Source organism: Podarcis filfolensis, assembly GCF_964270895.1.
Source record: "Podarcis filfolensis genome assembly, chromosome: 17".
Classification (NCBI taxonomy): Eukaryota; Metazoa; Chordata; class Lepidosauria; order Squamata; family Lacertidae; genus Podarcis; species Podarcis filfolensis.
The window spans coordinates 15,910,935-15,927,130 of record NC_139621.1 but is presented as its reverse complement, the minus strand read 5'-3'; the positions used below and the strand labels follow the sequence as shown (position 1 = coordinate 15,927,130).

Sequence of the window (16,196 nt, the reverse complement as noted above, 5' to 3'; positions counted from 1 at the left end):
CCACAAGCCTGAGGTGTGACTTGGGGAAAGGTGAAGATTTGTTAAGGAACTTGGATTCCTCTCAGAAAAGGAAATTTTAGAGCTGTTCAAAGTATGAAGTACGCAATCATCCGAATATACAGGGTAGCAAAAGGGATATAACTGCTGTTGTGTGGCATTACACACAGGGAGAGCTATTTAGAATTAGGAAATATACTTTGACAGCTTAACCTTGGCTTGCATTTTTTCAAAGGAAACTGACAAAGGCACCTCAAGCCCACTATGGTTATAAGAGAGCTCCAATAGAGATGCAGTCTATATTTAACTGTTTTTATATATGGGGACATAGAGACACAAAGAGAGAGTGCTTGCAAGTGTTTAAAATTGTTTTCAAACTTATTTTTTAATTTTATTGTTGAAACCCACCCTAGGACCTTATGGTAAAGGAAAATAATAAATAGATTAGAACAGGGGGACACATGATCTATTTTAAATGCAGTAATCCTATCCAGAAGCAAGTTCCATTGAATTCAATGGGGGTCACTCTCAGGCAAGTGTGGTTAGGATTGCAGACTAAGAAAAAATTGCTAACAGCTGGTTCAAACATTATGTAGGAACTTGCTTTCATGCAGTAAGTTAAAGAGGCGCCACTTCCTGGTGTTTTGTTTCCGTGACGATGTTGACTCCACAGAATAGATTCTGTTGTGGTTTTATTATGCACTTTGATGGCACCAATAGAGTGAACAGTGGTATATAAATCTTCTAATAAATGAAGAATATACAATTTATGGGGGGGGCATGAAAACCATTCCTCTTAAAAAGCTGGGGAAATGTTAAATCATTCTTCTGTGATCTACTCTAAACCCACAGGGCCAACACAAGAGTTTGATGCCAGTTCCTTTAGTTCTTCATACAGAAGTGAACACATGGTATCTCAAAAGTGGAAATGGCACTGAATGTGCCAATGTGTGCGATGTCTTGTGAATTTTGGCTGATGTGCTAAGCTGCTGGTCTTTGGCTGCCTGTCTATCCCACAAACTCCACAATGCAGAAATGTGGCAGCACCAGCCATGAAGTCCTCCACATTAATGAATCTGCCGTCTAATCACAGAGAACTGTGCTTGCCTTTTCCAAAGCAGCTATTCACATTTTCCACTTTGAGGGCAAGTGCAATTTGAGAGCACATGAGACTGGCATGTCCCAAATTTCAAAGGTAGCCAGTGCACCACCTGAAGTGTCAGCAAACCTTTTTTCAAAAAAAAGAAAAGGAAAAGAAAAAAGAAACCCTCAACCGGCATGTATTAAAAAGATAAGTCCAATCCCACCTAAACATTTTTCGATTTTGTCCCACTCCCAAAGATTAATCAAATATTTGGGGGTAACCCTCCAAAAGTACCCAATATTGCAGGGACAAATTGATCCAGCTGGGATCAATAGAAGGCAATAAATGGGATAAACCTGCAAACAACAAACTTTTATTTGATATTGCTAGTGACCTTTCCTTACTTGTGAGTGAACGGTAAAGAACAATTCTACGCCACAGGGAAGGGCATTGCTAGTTAATACAGAACCGTATCAAATGCTATGTGGAATCTCAATTTTAATTCTGCTCCCAACTAATTATATAAAAGCTGCACTACAGCAGCACGAAGAGACTGTTGTGTGCAAGGGGCCACTATCCATAAAGTATCAGATCATAGAGAAATCCTAAATATTTGATTCCTGAAGCAAAACAGACTATGAACCTCGCCATTCCTCACCTTTCAGTGCGATGTCTTGTGAATTTTTTATTTTCTGTTCATTCTCTGCATTTCCTTCCTTTCTCAGATTCTTCAGTTTGTTCTCCTCATTCCTCTGGAACACACCCTACTCCAAACCAAGCTTGCTAGCCCCCTCTTTTCCTTGGCCTATAAGACATCTAGGTCATTTGTCGTCCCTTTTGACTCCTCCTCATCCACCCAAGGCTTATCCATCTGCCCCAAAGCATTCCAGTCAGGAGGTAGCCGTGTGGCATTAGGGCATAGCATCACCACCAAATCCATGAATACAGTATAATTAATGATGGTGTCAGAATGCTGGGTGGTGGTTGCTCGTGAGTAACCAGGCAGGACTCCGATCTGTCTTTTACAGGTTTTATTGTGCAAACTATTTACAGTGCAGATACACAAGTTTCGTGTCTGTCTTAGTCACTTGCAGCGTCTGGTAGTGGCCTCTTCTGGCTTCTCCCCCAATGTAAGAACTTAGACACCCCAAATCTCTGCCTCCCCTCCTTGCATTTCACTCCTCTGCGCAAGCTTGGCGACGGAAGTGGCATGCGTATCTCCTGGCCAGCTGGGCTAGGTGAGGCGCTTGGGCTCTCAGCAGCATCTTCGAGCCCTCTCCTCGCTTGGCTGGCCCCTTCCCTCTCTTCTCCACCGGAGGTGTGGCTTTTCCCCTCGCTGGAAGAGGAACTGCTCCTTAGAAGCGTCAGAGGCTCCCTGTATCCCAACGGCGTTCCAATGGCAGTCCCCTGACAGATGGGATAATGTATTCATGCCTGATTTGGAATAAGGCCAACACTGTAAATGAAAAGTGGAGAATACTCGCAGGAGGGAGATCCCCAATAATTCTACATTCTCTTGCAATTGCCACCCCAAATTCCAAATCCATTTATTTTGTGGCTGTTGCGCGGCACCGCTTGGGCACCACTCTCTCTTTCTCTCAGCGTTATCCATTGAGATGACAGGGACAGAGACCATTGCCTTCTCAGTACCTCAAATGCTACAATAGCAGAGAACACTGTTTGGGTCCTAGAGATGGGCAGTGCCCAGGGTGGATAAAAATAAATGATTATTTTTATTTTAAATTTTTTTAAAAATTGATTTTTTTATTTAAATTGGATTTTTTAATAAAAATTTAATAGATTTTTAAAAATTTAAATTGGATTTTGAAAATAAAACACTTTTGGATGAAAAATCTTTCTAAAGATAGTTTTCTATTTAAGTTACATTATAGTCCAAAGGCTATTCATCAGGAAATAGGGATTTGTTGTAAGTTTTTAATGCTTGCTAAAAACTCAGTCTAAGGTGTGTTTTTTAAGCATTTAACAAACATGGGAACATATGCTATAATGTTATTGTTTTAGTTAAATAAATTGTTACTAAGGAAATGATTATTTTCCTTCTTCCAATAAAGTACAGCAGAAAAGTTGTCCAAATATAAACAGTTAACTTCTTAAACCTCACAATAATTTCATAATTACCTGTCTATGTATTTCTGATAGTATAACCAAATCAGTAATTTTTGAGATAACTGTAAAAACTACCCTGAAAATTTATTATTCCAAAAATGAAACCTTCATCTTGTTGTAAATATTAAGGTTATACCAGCAAGAGTGAGTCTTTCTGTAAAAAAAAATGATTTAAATCAAGCCTTACTGACCAGTGATTTAAATCGTGATTTAAATCGTGATTAAAATCAATTTGATTTAAATCAAATCCACCCTGGCAGTGACTTCAAATCATTGGCTGTGTGACTAAATCCCCCAGGGCAGTGATTTGAAGCAGCACTTCAAAGCACTGTGCAAGCCCTGCTTTGTGCTTTGAAGTCCCTGGCGATCATCACCAAATGTCATTGTGATGTCGGGAGATTGACAGAAGGGCAGTGCTGCCCATCTATCAATCTGGCCCATGATGAGTAGGGGAGATAAAAGATCTGGCTGGTTACTCAGATCCGATTCTCCACCCTTGCTCTAGGACAGAGCTTTCCCGGCTTTTCATGTTGGTGACACATTTTTTAGACGTGCATCATTTCGTGGCACAGTAATTCAGTTTTACTAGCAAACTGGAGGTTAAGCTAACCCATTTTCAGCCCCGGGATGAATGTGAGGAGAGTTTGCATGACAAACCTACACACTGCAGCTGACACACTAATATGCTGTGATACACAGTTTGGAAAGCTCTGCTCTAGGACACCAGAGAATTTTAGCACCATTCCAGGAAAGATTGAGAAATGTAAGTTTTCTAGGCACCTGATATCTATGTCCACCCCAGAAAAACAAACAAACAAAAAAACCTGCATACTACAATAGCCAGTGGTGCCAGGTGCAAAAAAATTCAAAAATGGAAACTGTTCCTTTGTTTTGTTCTCTGGAGGAATTTATTTTCCATTTTATGAGTAAAATGCCAACTGCAAACACAGTACTACACAAGTGGGTCACTTTCAAAGTTTGTACCTTTGTGAATCAAATACAAGCAATATAAACAGGCTAAATTAAATCTCTAGGGCATCAGGAAATTTTCCAATGGGGCACAAAGTCAAAATACTTGCGCCAATACAAAAAATGAATATTTCGTGTAGTGTTAATAAATGGAACAAACTGCTTAAATTCTCAAGTGAATATAACAAGCCAGAAGGGCTTGCTAAAGCTATCCATTACACCTGATATTCTACAAAGTATTATTTGTTTTTGGAGAATGGTTTGGGTTAAGCTACCACACAATATAGAGCACCAGACAAATATATTTTACAATATTCTAAAGCTTTCAGTTTGACAGTGTTGGTGTCAGTGACAGACACATGCAATGCAGTTCATTTCAGAGGTGTTTTTTTTCTTTCTTTCTGGGAAGATGCCAAAAGTGGTGACATATTTTCCTTTGGAAATGTTTCTGAGCCAGTTTTAATGCTTGAGCCTGCTATACCCAAGAGACAATCTGTATCTTTCACACAGGACATGGAACCATTGTCTTGAGTGCATGAAGTCACCATAAAGCACAGTTTGCAACAGTAAAAAGGTGTGCTGCTTGTTTCATTTGACCTCTGAACTTTCTGGAATGGAACAATGCATTCTTACACATTTTCTGTTTCACTGAATTTTGCACTGCCATGCAATTGAGGCACCACCCCTGCCCCCCTTCTGCCGGATTGCTAACTGTAGATATCTATTTCCCATCATCCATAATTTTCCTTCTCCATTCCTTGCCAGAAAATTTGGTATGAAATCAGGATTACAAATGTGTGTGTACATCGACACATATGCATGGTTTTGTGATTTTCTGATAAATACACCGATAAATCCCAAAACCCACTTGATTCAGCAGCTATCACAATATTAAAGGTGAGAGGAAAACACTTCTTTTTCAGCAGATGGATCTATGGCATCGCCTCACTGTCATGATCTCTAGATACTCATGAAGGTGTTTAGCAAGATTATGACCCAGATGAAGCTGGCTAGCTGTATATGATAACAAGAGAGAGCATATATTTGAGCTTAAGGCTCTTTTCCAGTATTATAGCTCTACAGCAGGGGTCAGCAAACTTTTTCAGCAGGGGGCCGGTCCACTGTCCCTCAGACCTTGTGGGGGGCTGGACTGTATTTTTTGGGGGGGGGATATGAATGAATTCCTCTGCCCCACAAATAACCCAGAGATGCATTTTAAATAAAAGGACACATTCTACTCATGTAAAAACAACGCTGATTCCCGGACCATCCGTGGGACGGATTTAGAAGGCTATTGGGCTGGACCTTGGTATGCCCGCCCATGCGCTACAGCACAGCTTCACACCCTTGTGAAACCTGATAAACTTTAAGAGTTAAAGAGTTAACAGCAAAAGTAGCTCTAGTTATTGGAAACTGACTCTTGCCACCCTGTCTGAATTCTCGAGTCAAGCTCATGATGTTGTGTGCTTAGTGCTCCAAGAACACGCTGGACCCAAATTCTTTCACAGGTGCAGTAGTAAAATAGTCTCAAAACAAAAGAAGATTCATATGTTTTGTTTTCTTCTGCCGCAAGACAGGTGATTGTGAGAAGCTGCTTTTGGAAATGGCTAATGGAAGTAGTCTTAAAGCAGCGTTCTGCAACCTAGTACCCTCTAGATGTTGTCGACTCCCATCAGTGCCAGTCAGCATGGCCACCGGTCAGGGATTATGGAAGTTGCAGTCTATCAGCATCGGTCTGAGTAAGCTGCCCTGACAGTACTCAGTACTTCTTGAAATCTAACTTTATAATTAACTGTCAAAATATTGAGTCAAACAATTTATGGTACTTTCGTACAAAGCATGAACACACAAATGGGAACAGGGTTTTAATGTCCCTTTGAAAAAGTAACCTACACATGCCTCTGCCAAGTAATATTGATAAAGATAATGAGCAAGCTCCCACAGATTGTAAAGAAACTGCACATATGATGATTCATGCCATAAAGGCGACCTTTGGAGTCAAATTCAAACTAACAGATTAGTCTACAACATGCATTCAATATGCAACGCCAAAACTAACTTGGCAGCGTTGGACCACTAAGTTATTACGTAGCACACCGATTTTTTACATTGCATTTTTTTCCCCAACTGAAAGGGGGGAAAGGGGGAAGGAGCTGTTTTTCGATTTATATTTTATTAGGGTTTTGAGACCCAGTACAATTCAAAGGAAATTAAATACACACTGCGCATTAAAATAATGGCAAGCGGTTTGTTCAATTCATCAAGTGCCAGAAAGTGCAAAGCTAGATTCTTATTTCATCTATTACTTAGCCAGTTAAGCTTAGATGTAGCTATGCAAGACCTCTTACTGACCCACAACTTCTGCCACATTGGGGGAGTCTAGGGTGCCTCAGCTGAATGTGTGTTTAATTACTACACACATGCACTATCCTGCCCTTTAATAGAGATGTGGTTCTGGATGCCAGAACTGTTGGATGGTATCATAAAAGAAAACGTAGTGATTGAGGTATACTTGACAAAACCTGGAGGGCTTTGGTTTTAAACTAAATGTGATTATTTCTAAGAAGCACGTATACTGATGTCTAAGCTCACTTACTTTACACACGGAGTAGTTACTATAAAAAATAGTTAAATGTGACTAGCTATGAAATATACAAATGACTTTGCTTCAAAATGAATGGGTGGGGAAATGACCTGTATTGATAACACCACTATACTTATTATAAAGGTTACTTTTAGAATATAGCAGGTGTGTTATCTGTTCATTTAATCTTGTTTAATCAAGTTTAATCTTGAATACAATCAAGATCAAACATTTAACCTTCGCTGATAATCTTTCTGCTAACCCAATTCTCTTTCCTTTCCTGAAATGTGAAGCTATGTCTCTGGCTAATGCTCTGGGGTATGGAAGAGGGAACATTTTATATTTCTTTCCATTTCAAAAACTCTTCAAGTGGCACAAGTCATGTTTAAGTAGGAACCTATAATCTTGGCAAGCTCTAGCACTCAGGAGATGGACATTCAATGACCGCCATCCTTGGAAAAAGTGCTTAAGCTACCTGCTAATTGTGCCCTTCTAAATGGCCTCCATCCTTAAGCAGGGACTGATGGGTTAATGTACTATTATCTAGAGAAGGAAATAAAAGTTCTCAGAAGCAAGGAATTATCCCCACCAGCCCTTCAGGTCAAACAGTAAAGAACTAGAGTTCAAATGTTTCAGATGAATATCCTGCAAGAGTTGGAACAGCAAATACGAAACTGCAACCTTTGAGTATTTCCATTTATCTTCTTTTCTCTCCACCAATTTAAAATTTCTGCAAGGTGGAGAAAAGTCACTAAAAATGTACAGAATCGAAGAATTAGCACAAGACAACAAATCATTTTTGTCTTGACTCTGTTTAGGGAAGTTTTTAATGACTGATGTTTTAATGTATTTTTAATCTTTTTGTTGGAAGCTGCCCAGAGTGGCTGGGGAATTCTAAAACAGGGAGACATGCAATCTTCTAATTTGCAACTTCTATGTACTTAGTAAAAACATTTAAATACATTTTAAAAATTAAATCAACAATAGGTTGGCTCAGATAATATGTTAAACCATTGTTCAGTTTAACATTATAATGAGCTTGGGCAAGCCTTGTTTGGGTTTGTGCAATTTGCCTCCAGCATGGCCACAACGAGTTCAGAAACTTTCATCTCAGGTTTTAGATAATCACAGATGGTCATGTTGTCGGAACCTGACAAACTGTGATTAAGCTTAACCAAGGTTAGTAGAAGCCACCATTTATGAACCTGACTTGGTTTCACTAATCGTAGTTAAAATTAATCACCATTTAGGAGTTTGAACAACATGCTAAACTGTGGTTAAACTAAAATGGAAGTGGAAACTGCCACTCTTATCCTTGCAGTTGGGGGTGGGAGTCTGAAGATCACTGTGGCTCGGCCTCGTCGCAATTTAGTACTACGTGCAAACCAGGCAGTTGTGAACGCAGCAAAACTGACAAGTGGCTGTCTGTCACGCTCCAGCCATTTGTTTTAATCATGCTAAAAAAGAGCCCCGCTCATAAATCAGCTGAATTTACATAGAATAAAAAAAGGTTATTTTAAAAACAGTCAACGAAATGTTCATTAATTTCTATCTCTATGATCTGATTCCAAGATTAAAAATTTAGATGGCTACTGGGTTTATGTAGCCGAAAGCAGAACCACAGTTTGTTCACATATGATCCTTGCTGTCTGCATTTTTTTTTATCCCTCTGCAAAACTTTGAACCTCATCCAGCTTTGACACACTGCCTCTTCAGTTAATAACTATCAAGTTTCCCCTTGTCTCCTGTCTACTTTTCTTTGAGGCAATTGCGCACTCAGCACCCCGAGATAATAACACACATCTATAAGATAAAAGCAATGGCATTAATGTAATTGTCTGCCTCTTTCTCTTTAGCCTAATCTTTTTTTCTTTTCAGTTTTGACTGCCTGTGTGACACCTGTTTTTGTCTCCTCTGATCCTACGACAGGTTTTCCGCTGACAAGGTTTTTGCCTGACAGAGATTCTGCCAGACAAGAACATAATAAAATATGAAGAACTGCTTGTCAGAGTTTCTGCCAATGCTCACATGAAATAACCAAAAAGGAAACCCTGATTTCTCTCTCCCCCACCCCCTTTTAAGGGGCCTTGTGATGGTAGCTTTTGGCCTGTCGGGAAAACAGCTTCCTTTGCCAATTCCTCCAAGCTAAACAGGTGTTATCTTTCATAGTCCCTCCCCCCACCTTTATTCCTTTTTTTAATTGGTTGTGGAAAACATGAGAACTGGAAAGGGGGGGTTGTCCTAAAACTTTGTTTGCAAAACAAGCAATAGAATCAATTTGTATAGTGTATAGTCAAATAAGGTGGACTGAACACACACACCTTTAAAATAATGATGACGACGATGACGATAATAATAATAATATCAAAAAGGCCCCTTGTTTTTTTAAGCTCTGAAAGTGGCATGAGTGCCTCAAAAGGGAATCCCTTCTTTCTTGGATTTAAAACAACAACAAACAACAACAACAACAACAACAACAACAACAACAACAACAACAACAACAACAACAACAACTTTATTACTTGTACCCTGCCCATCTGACTGGGTTGCCCCAGCTGCTTTGGGTGGCTTCCAACAAATATAAAAGCATAATAAAACATCCAAACATTAAAACATATACAAGAATACAAAAATGTCTGTGGATGTTCCTTAAGAGGAAGTCTATCTAGATTAAAAACCTATTTCACTGGATCATACATATATATATATACATCCATATATACATACAAACACATACGCAGAATGAAAGATAAACTAAAAGGTATCAGATATACCAAAATCATCCTTTAATATAATTATTCAAATACTATTCTACTCAAAAGCTAAAAAGAATACTCAATTTATTTATTTTTATTAAATCTGTATACCACCCTACACCCATAGATCTCAGATGTCATGAACCACTCATAGTCTTTGTTCAAACACTGAAATATACCATCAAACCTGCTCATGATGTTCTTAACAATACCAAGGCGTATAAAGGGATAGCAGAGGAACTGATTGACAAAGCCCTGGGAAGCTTGGGAAGAAGCGATCATGTCTTCTCGGGTTTCACTATACACAGGCAAGAGAAAGTTGACTATAGTCGAACATGCACTCTGGACTTTTAGAGGACTGATTTCAAAAAAATCTAAGGAACTGCTTACTGGGTGAGATCCCATGGTCAGAAATACTCAATGAGAAGGAAGTCTAAGATGGACGGGGGTTTCTTAAAGGTGAAATATTGAAGGCACAAAGGCAGACAATTCCAACAAGAAGGAAACGCCCCCCCCGCCCCACGTGAAATTCTTGTGGTAGAAGCTGGTAAAACGTGGGCTAGACCAGATAACTATTGGGTGGATTTGTATCTACAGTGGTACCTCAGGTTACATACACTTCAGGTTACATACACTTCAGGTTACAGACTTCGCTAACCCAGAAATAGTGCTTCAGGTTAAGAACTTTGCTTCAGGATGAGAACAGAAATCGTGTTCTGGTGGCGCAGCGGCAGCAGGAGGCCCCATTAGCTAAAGTGGTACTTCAGGTTAAGAACAGTTTCAGGTTAAGAACGGACTTCCGGAACGAATTAAGTACTTAACCCGAGGTACCACTGTAGTTGACTGACAGAACCCAGAAAAGTGCTCACTAATGGTTTCTCAGTATCCTGGAACAAAGGGACAAGTGAGGTGTCACAGGGTTCTGTCCTGGACCCGTTGTTGCTCAATGTCTTCCTAAATGACTTGGATCAAGGAATTGAGGGGGTGCTTAATTAGAATGAATCTACTACGGGGGACATATTAGAATGGCCTGCACTTGAATCCAATGCATTTCCAGACGGTGCTAGGGATTTTTTTTTTTTAGCTGATATGACTAGTGTTCCTGTCAAAGCCCTGGCTGACCTCTCTGAATGGCTTAGGCCATTGACCTAACCACCCCTGGGCACTGTGTACGGCTTTGTGGAGCCCACTTGGCTCCCTCATATACTCCAGAGCTTAGGGCAAGGAAACAAACTGGGAGATGGCTTGAATGTGAGTGGAGGAAAACTGCAGTCGAATGCAGCCATACCCTGTGAGGGCTCATTACTGAGCCACTTAGGTCAGTTTAAGAGAGTCTCCCTCAAAGCTGCGGTGAACATAAGTGAACGTAAGTGACATCTGCCTCGAGTTCCTGGGAGGAAGTTTACAAAGCTCTTCTCACAGTCCTCGACTACTGCTCATGGGAACATTAAGAGAGCAGAGGTGTCTCTTCTGAAGATGTCTTGGCCCAATCAAAATCACGTTTCTCCCCTACTAAGCAAAGCAGCAGAGAATTCTCAAATGTCTTCCCAGGACCTTACAACTCTTTATGGGGAAAGTAGACCTGTGCAGAAAAGCATGCATGTCTTGCACAGAAGTAATTCATGCACTCCTAAACTACCTCTATAGAAGCAACGAATGTTGATTGCCTTTGTTCATGCTTGTTGCCCGATAACCATGAACTATCCAGCGTGCACTGCTGGATAAATCAATAGTGATTTCAAGCATTGTAATTAGAGGAATATAAGTTAATTATGGTAGTTTTACAGAGCACCCCCTCATAACTGACGCTAGCCATGCTGTTATAAAGTCCGTGAGATACGACGATACTCGAGCCATGATTATCCTTTTTTTAATCACCCTTCCTTTGTACCCTGCAACTAAACAGGACACTTGTGCGCGATTGTCATAAAGTTCATCTACTGTGACCGTTTTACACTTCAGTTCCAGATTAAATATACTCCAGCAAATTTGACTGCAGTCAATTAGACTGTAATTAGAGAAATCTTTAGCATTGTTAAGGGTACAATACAGAAAACATTTCCTATTCTTGAAACCCAAATGGGAACACGATAATTAAGAAACCTTGCGATGGGTAAGGCGGCTGAGCTAATCTGGGGAAAATTCCTTAGCAAAAAATAATATAGATATGTCCAAAGAAAATGCCCTAGTGAGCAGAGAAAGTGTTATTTTCTCCCATCCAGCAGGTTTTAGATGCACAGAACTAAACAGAGAAGCAAAGTTACCCAGGCCTAAATAATGTCTGAACGGGATATGACATTTTTATTCTCCTAATCAAATACTTCTGCTTTAATTTAATGGTGTTATATTTCAATATAGTAGCAGAATTTGTTTCACTTACTTATTCTGTTTAACCTGGTGAACTTTGCTTAATTAAGATGTTCCTATAAACAATTAAGCCTCCTGTAGGATCATTAGCAAGATGTAAAACTTTATGATGTAATAAAGTGTAATAAAATGATAACGCTGTAGCACTTCATGTGTGCAGAGGCATAAGGTGTTCTTGCAGGCAAAGACACTGTAGCCTTTGTCTAAAAACTAGAGGTTTCCCATAGCTTGTTACGCAACTGTCCCAACTTGTTCACTACGGAGCGGCAATCGAAGTACTTGCTTTGAAATTCTCCAGCACAGATAATATCAATTCGTAGTTCCAACTACACTGAAACTCCCATCTTTCAAAGTCCCAAAGAACAGACTTTTGTGACTAAGTGTCTTGCTGCCAATCAAAGCAAAGGCTTATGCATGCCCAAGGGTAGTATCCACTGGTTTGGGGTTTTGTTTTGTTTGTTTTTTTTTATCAAAAGGCAGTAACACTCAACAGCAAAGGAGTAAAAATGAAAAATTTCCTTCAGACCAATTGTAAGGCATTTACGATATGGCAGTTTATAAATGAAAGCCTCTGTATATTTGGTAAATAAAAACACTCCATTTCACTCCATTTACTGGCTTCTCACTTTTAATAAGGAAACAAATCTAAAATTTAGGTGAATTGCAACATTTGCACACACAGGTATAAAAACCCACAAAATCAATCAAAGCTAAAGGTGTAGGAGAAACTTAATAATATGTTGATTATGCACGTAAATGACATTTAACAGATGTAGGAACTGGTATTTCTCCCCACACCAAAACAAACAAACAAAAAACCCTACCACCACTCCCATGTTCTTTTCCAAATGATTTAGTAAAATTTGTCATTCATTGTTGGATCTGATAATAAGAAAGGATATGGTATTCCTGAGGGCTAGGCCTACCTTCATTGCATAGTTCCTCCCATGCAGAGGCACTGAACATTTTCTAATTTATACAGAAAACAGGAGGTATAAGAGATTTGTGTTTCTCAGCAGCTCCACGCTTAATGGCAAATGCATTTTCTGCTTATATGTAGACTGAGTGCATGTGCACATATCCTTAAATATCCTTTTCAACTGGAAACAGCAAGCGTCTTGAATTATGATTTGACCTAAATAATCTGCTTTATTAAATCATTCCAGAAACAGGAGATTACATGTACCAGTGCAAGAGAACGAAAGATCAACACATAGCCTGTAACTGTGACAGAGTCCATTTCAGAGGACAGGTGCAAAAATCTGGGAAGCACAAAAGTATAGAAAGCTGCCACATACTAAGAAAGAAAAGAAAAGAAAAGAGAAATCACCAACTTGTTATTAATTCAGTAAAAGGGCTATCATTGTCAACAATCCTTAGGAAAGGCTAGCAAACAGAAATAAATAGGTAAGATATTGTCTCCACTTTCCACTTCCAGAAACTGCCCCAAACTTATGGGCCATAAGCAGCACTAGAGATCTCTCTCTGAGGGAGGAGAGAAAAGGTCTGTCCTCAGAGAGGCAACTCTGATGGTGGATATCCCTTCCATACTAATATAGAGGACCTGGCCCTCCTGACATGGGAAGGGCTGAGAAGGAAGAGGGTTTCGGTGCATTGGGGACATGCAGGAAGAGACCAGGAGAAAGCTTGGATTCAGAGGAATAAATGCTTTCCCAGTTCCCCAACTTCTTCCCTGGATCTAAAGTAGCTTATTTCTCACTGTTGTTTCCTATCCTGGATGAGGAGGATGAACCTCCTTCTGTCCTCCCCACTAAAAGAAATCCTTTTGGATGTGTTCTAAGGCTGTAATAATATAAACCACTGAGCCTAGGGCTTGCTGATCAGAAGGTCGGCGGTTCAAATCCCCGTGACGGGGTGAGCTCCCATTGCTCGGTCCCTGCTCTGGCCAACCTAGCAGTTCGAAAGCACATCGAAGTGCAAGTAGATAAATAGGTATCATTCCGGAGGGAAGGTAAACGGCATTTCCGTGCACTGCTCTGGTTCACCAGAAGCGGCTTAGTCATGCTGGCCACATGACCCAGAAGCTGTACGCCAGCTCCCTCGGCCAATAAAGCGAGATGAGCGCCGCAACCCTAGAGTCGTCCGCGACGGGACCTAACGGTCAGGGGTCCCTTTACCGTTTTTAAGCCTCACTGAATTCAATGAAATTGCATTGTAAATTCAGGCAAAACAAAGAATTGCATTGTCGCCCTGAGTTTCCCTCTACCAATAGAAGCAGCACAAGAAATGTCAGGTGTGAAGTTGGCCAGAGACTGTGTGAGGTAAGCATGTTTGTCAAACCTTTCGTTGCAATTGATGCATGGAATGAGATTTCAGAGAGTTAAAGGGTGATATAGCAGGTTTCTCACTTGATTGTGCATTATCATTAATAAAAGGAACTGGAGGTGGTCTGCATACAGATGTACAAAGAAGAAGAAAATAACGAGAAGCTTGTCCAAATCGTGTGGTGATTTTTGCGTCTAACCAACTAGAGAACACGAGGAAGGTTAATGGAAAGACCAGCCATTTGTTGAGAATGCTAGGAAACAGGCAAAAACACATAACTAAATAAAAAAAATTATGAAAAATAGGGGTGACGGTGACAACAAATAGTAGAAGGAACTGCCCTGAGACCCCCCCCCAGGTATAGGGCGGTACATAAATTAAATAAAAGGAAATGAGCTAGTCAGAACCTTTATTTCCCATTATTCTTCTCATGGAAGTAAGGAAATAGTATTTTGGGTCTAAGTTAGACACACCACACGAACATAAGGAGCAATTCAGCGGAAACTAAGCACTTTTGAATCCATTCATTTCAATGAAAGAAATTTAAGCATGTGCTTACATTCCCCATTCTAATAAACAGGACTTAACTTTGCTTATTCTTAAGTCTGGGTCATGTCAGAGTTGTGTGGTTCCCCCCCCTTTTTTTGCATGCAACAAAAAAAGTGGTTGTTAAGCATGTTGAGAAAGGCCTTTTCAGCGGTTACTTTTTTTGATTTAATTTCTTTTTCCATACTCAGTAGCACTGATCTGCATTAAATCAAAATGCTTATAAAATGCCAATGCTTAACCGTGTTTTTTTAAATCCTACAACATGTCTCAAACTCCCTCTCTCTCTCTATTTTTTTTTATTATTTTTTTTAATCTTGTCTGCCTGACAACTCCAGACCTAGGAAATGGTTTAGCCAATTTAAACCATTTTAAAAATAAATAAATCTTCCTCCAAGCTGAAAAAACATATGCCGCTGGAAGCAAATTAAAACAGTCTAGTTCTTTAAATCCTTTAAACACCAGAGATTCACACAAGAAACAACCAAGTCCTTTTTAAGAGCAGCAGCGGTGAGCACAAGGCCGCTATAAGCTATGCAATTGTTGGCCTGAGCATTAAAAAACACTGGTGGTAGGATTACCACTATAGAGCAAGGCTGCAGGGTCAAAACTCAATAAACCGACTTTACGCCAAGAGAAACACTTATCCTGCCACAAAGAGAACTCTTTGATGAATTGATATCCTACATTTGCCACCTCTGAAAGCAGTCCTCTAAACATGTAGCTTTCCTTTCCCTCACCAGAGCAGTTTAGGAGAAATCGAGCAGTGATTTCTATTGGCCAAAGTCGTTATGGCTGGGTGCTCCAGCAGCCACAAATTGTCAGCAGCTGGTCCACAGAAATTGCTAATTTCTATGGTGGGGTAGCCAACATGGTGCACTTCTGATGTTCATAGAATCACAGAATTGAAAGGGACCATAAGGGTCACCAAGTCCAATTCCCTGAAATGCATGAATCTTTTGCCATCTGATTGGATTATATTCTGTTCCTTATCTGATTTTAGGATGAATTTTAATTTATTGCCTGATTTTATGTTAATGTGTTACACATTTGATGTTAGCCGCTCTGAGCCTGGTTTTGGCCGGGGAGGGTGGGGTAGTAGTAGTAGTAGTAGTAGTAGTAGTAGTAATAATAATAATAATAATAATAATAATAATAATAATAATAATAATAATTTTGCCCAACGTGGGGTTTGAACCCACAACCCTGAGATTAAGAGTCTCGTGCTCTACCAACTGAGCTATCCCAGATCTACTACAGCTGCAGTCAGCATGGCCAGCAGTTGCGGATTACGGGAGTTGCATCTTAAAAAGCAGAGACATCACCTTGCCAACAAAGGTCCATATAGTTAAAGCTATGGTTTTCCCAGTAGTGATGTATGAAAGTGAGAGCTGGACCATAAAGAAGGCTGATCGCCAAAGAATTGATGCTTTTGAATTATGGTGCTGGAGGAGACTCTTGAGAGTCCCGTGGACTGCAA

The 16,196-nt window shown here is 39.9% G+C and overlaps 1 protein-coding gene across 13 annotated transcripts in view; it reads right to left on the bottom strand.

The window, feature by feature from the left end:
• The window catches only part of BNC2 (basonuclin zinc finger protein 2), a 398,619-nt gene that overhangs the window by 116,159 nt on the left and 266,264 nt on the right, over window positions 1–16,196 (bottom strand). The window lies entirely within an intron of this gene.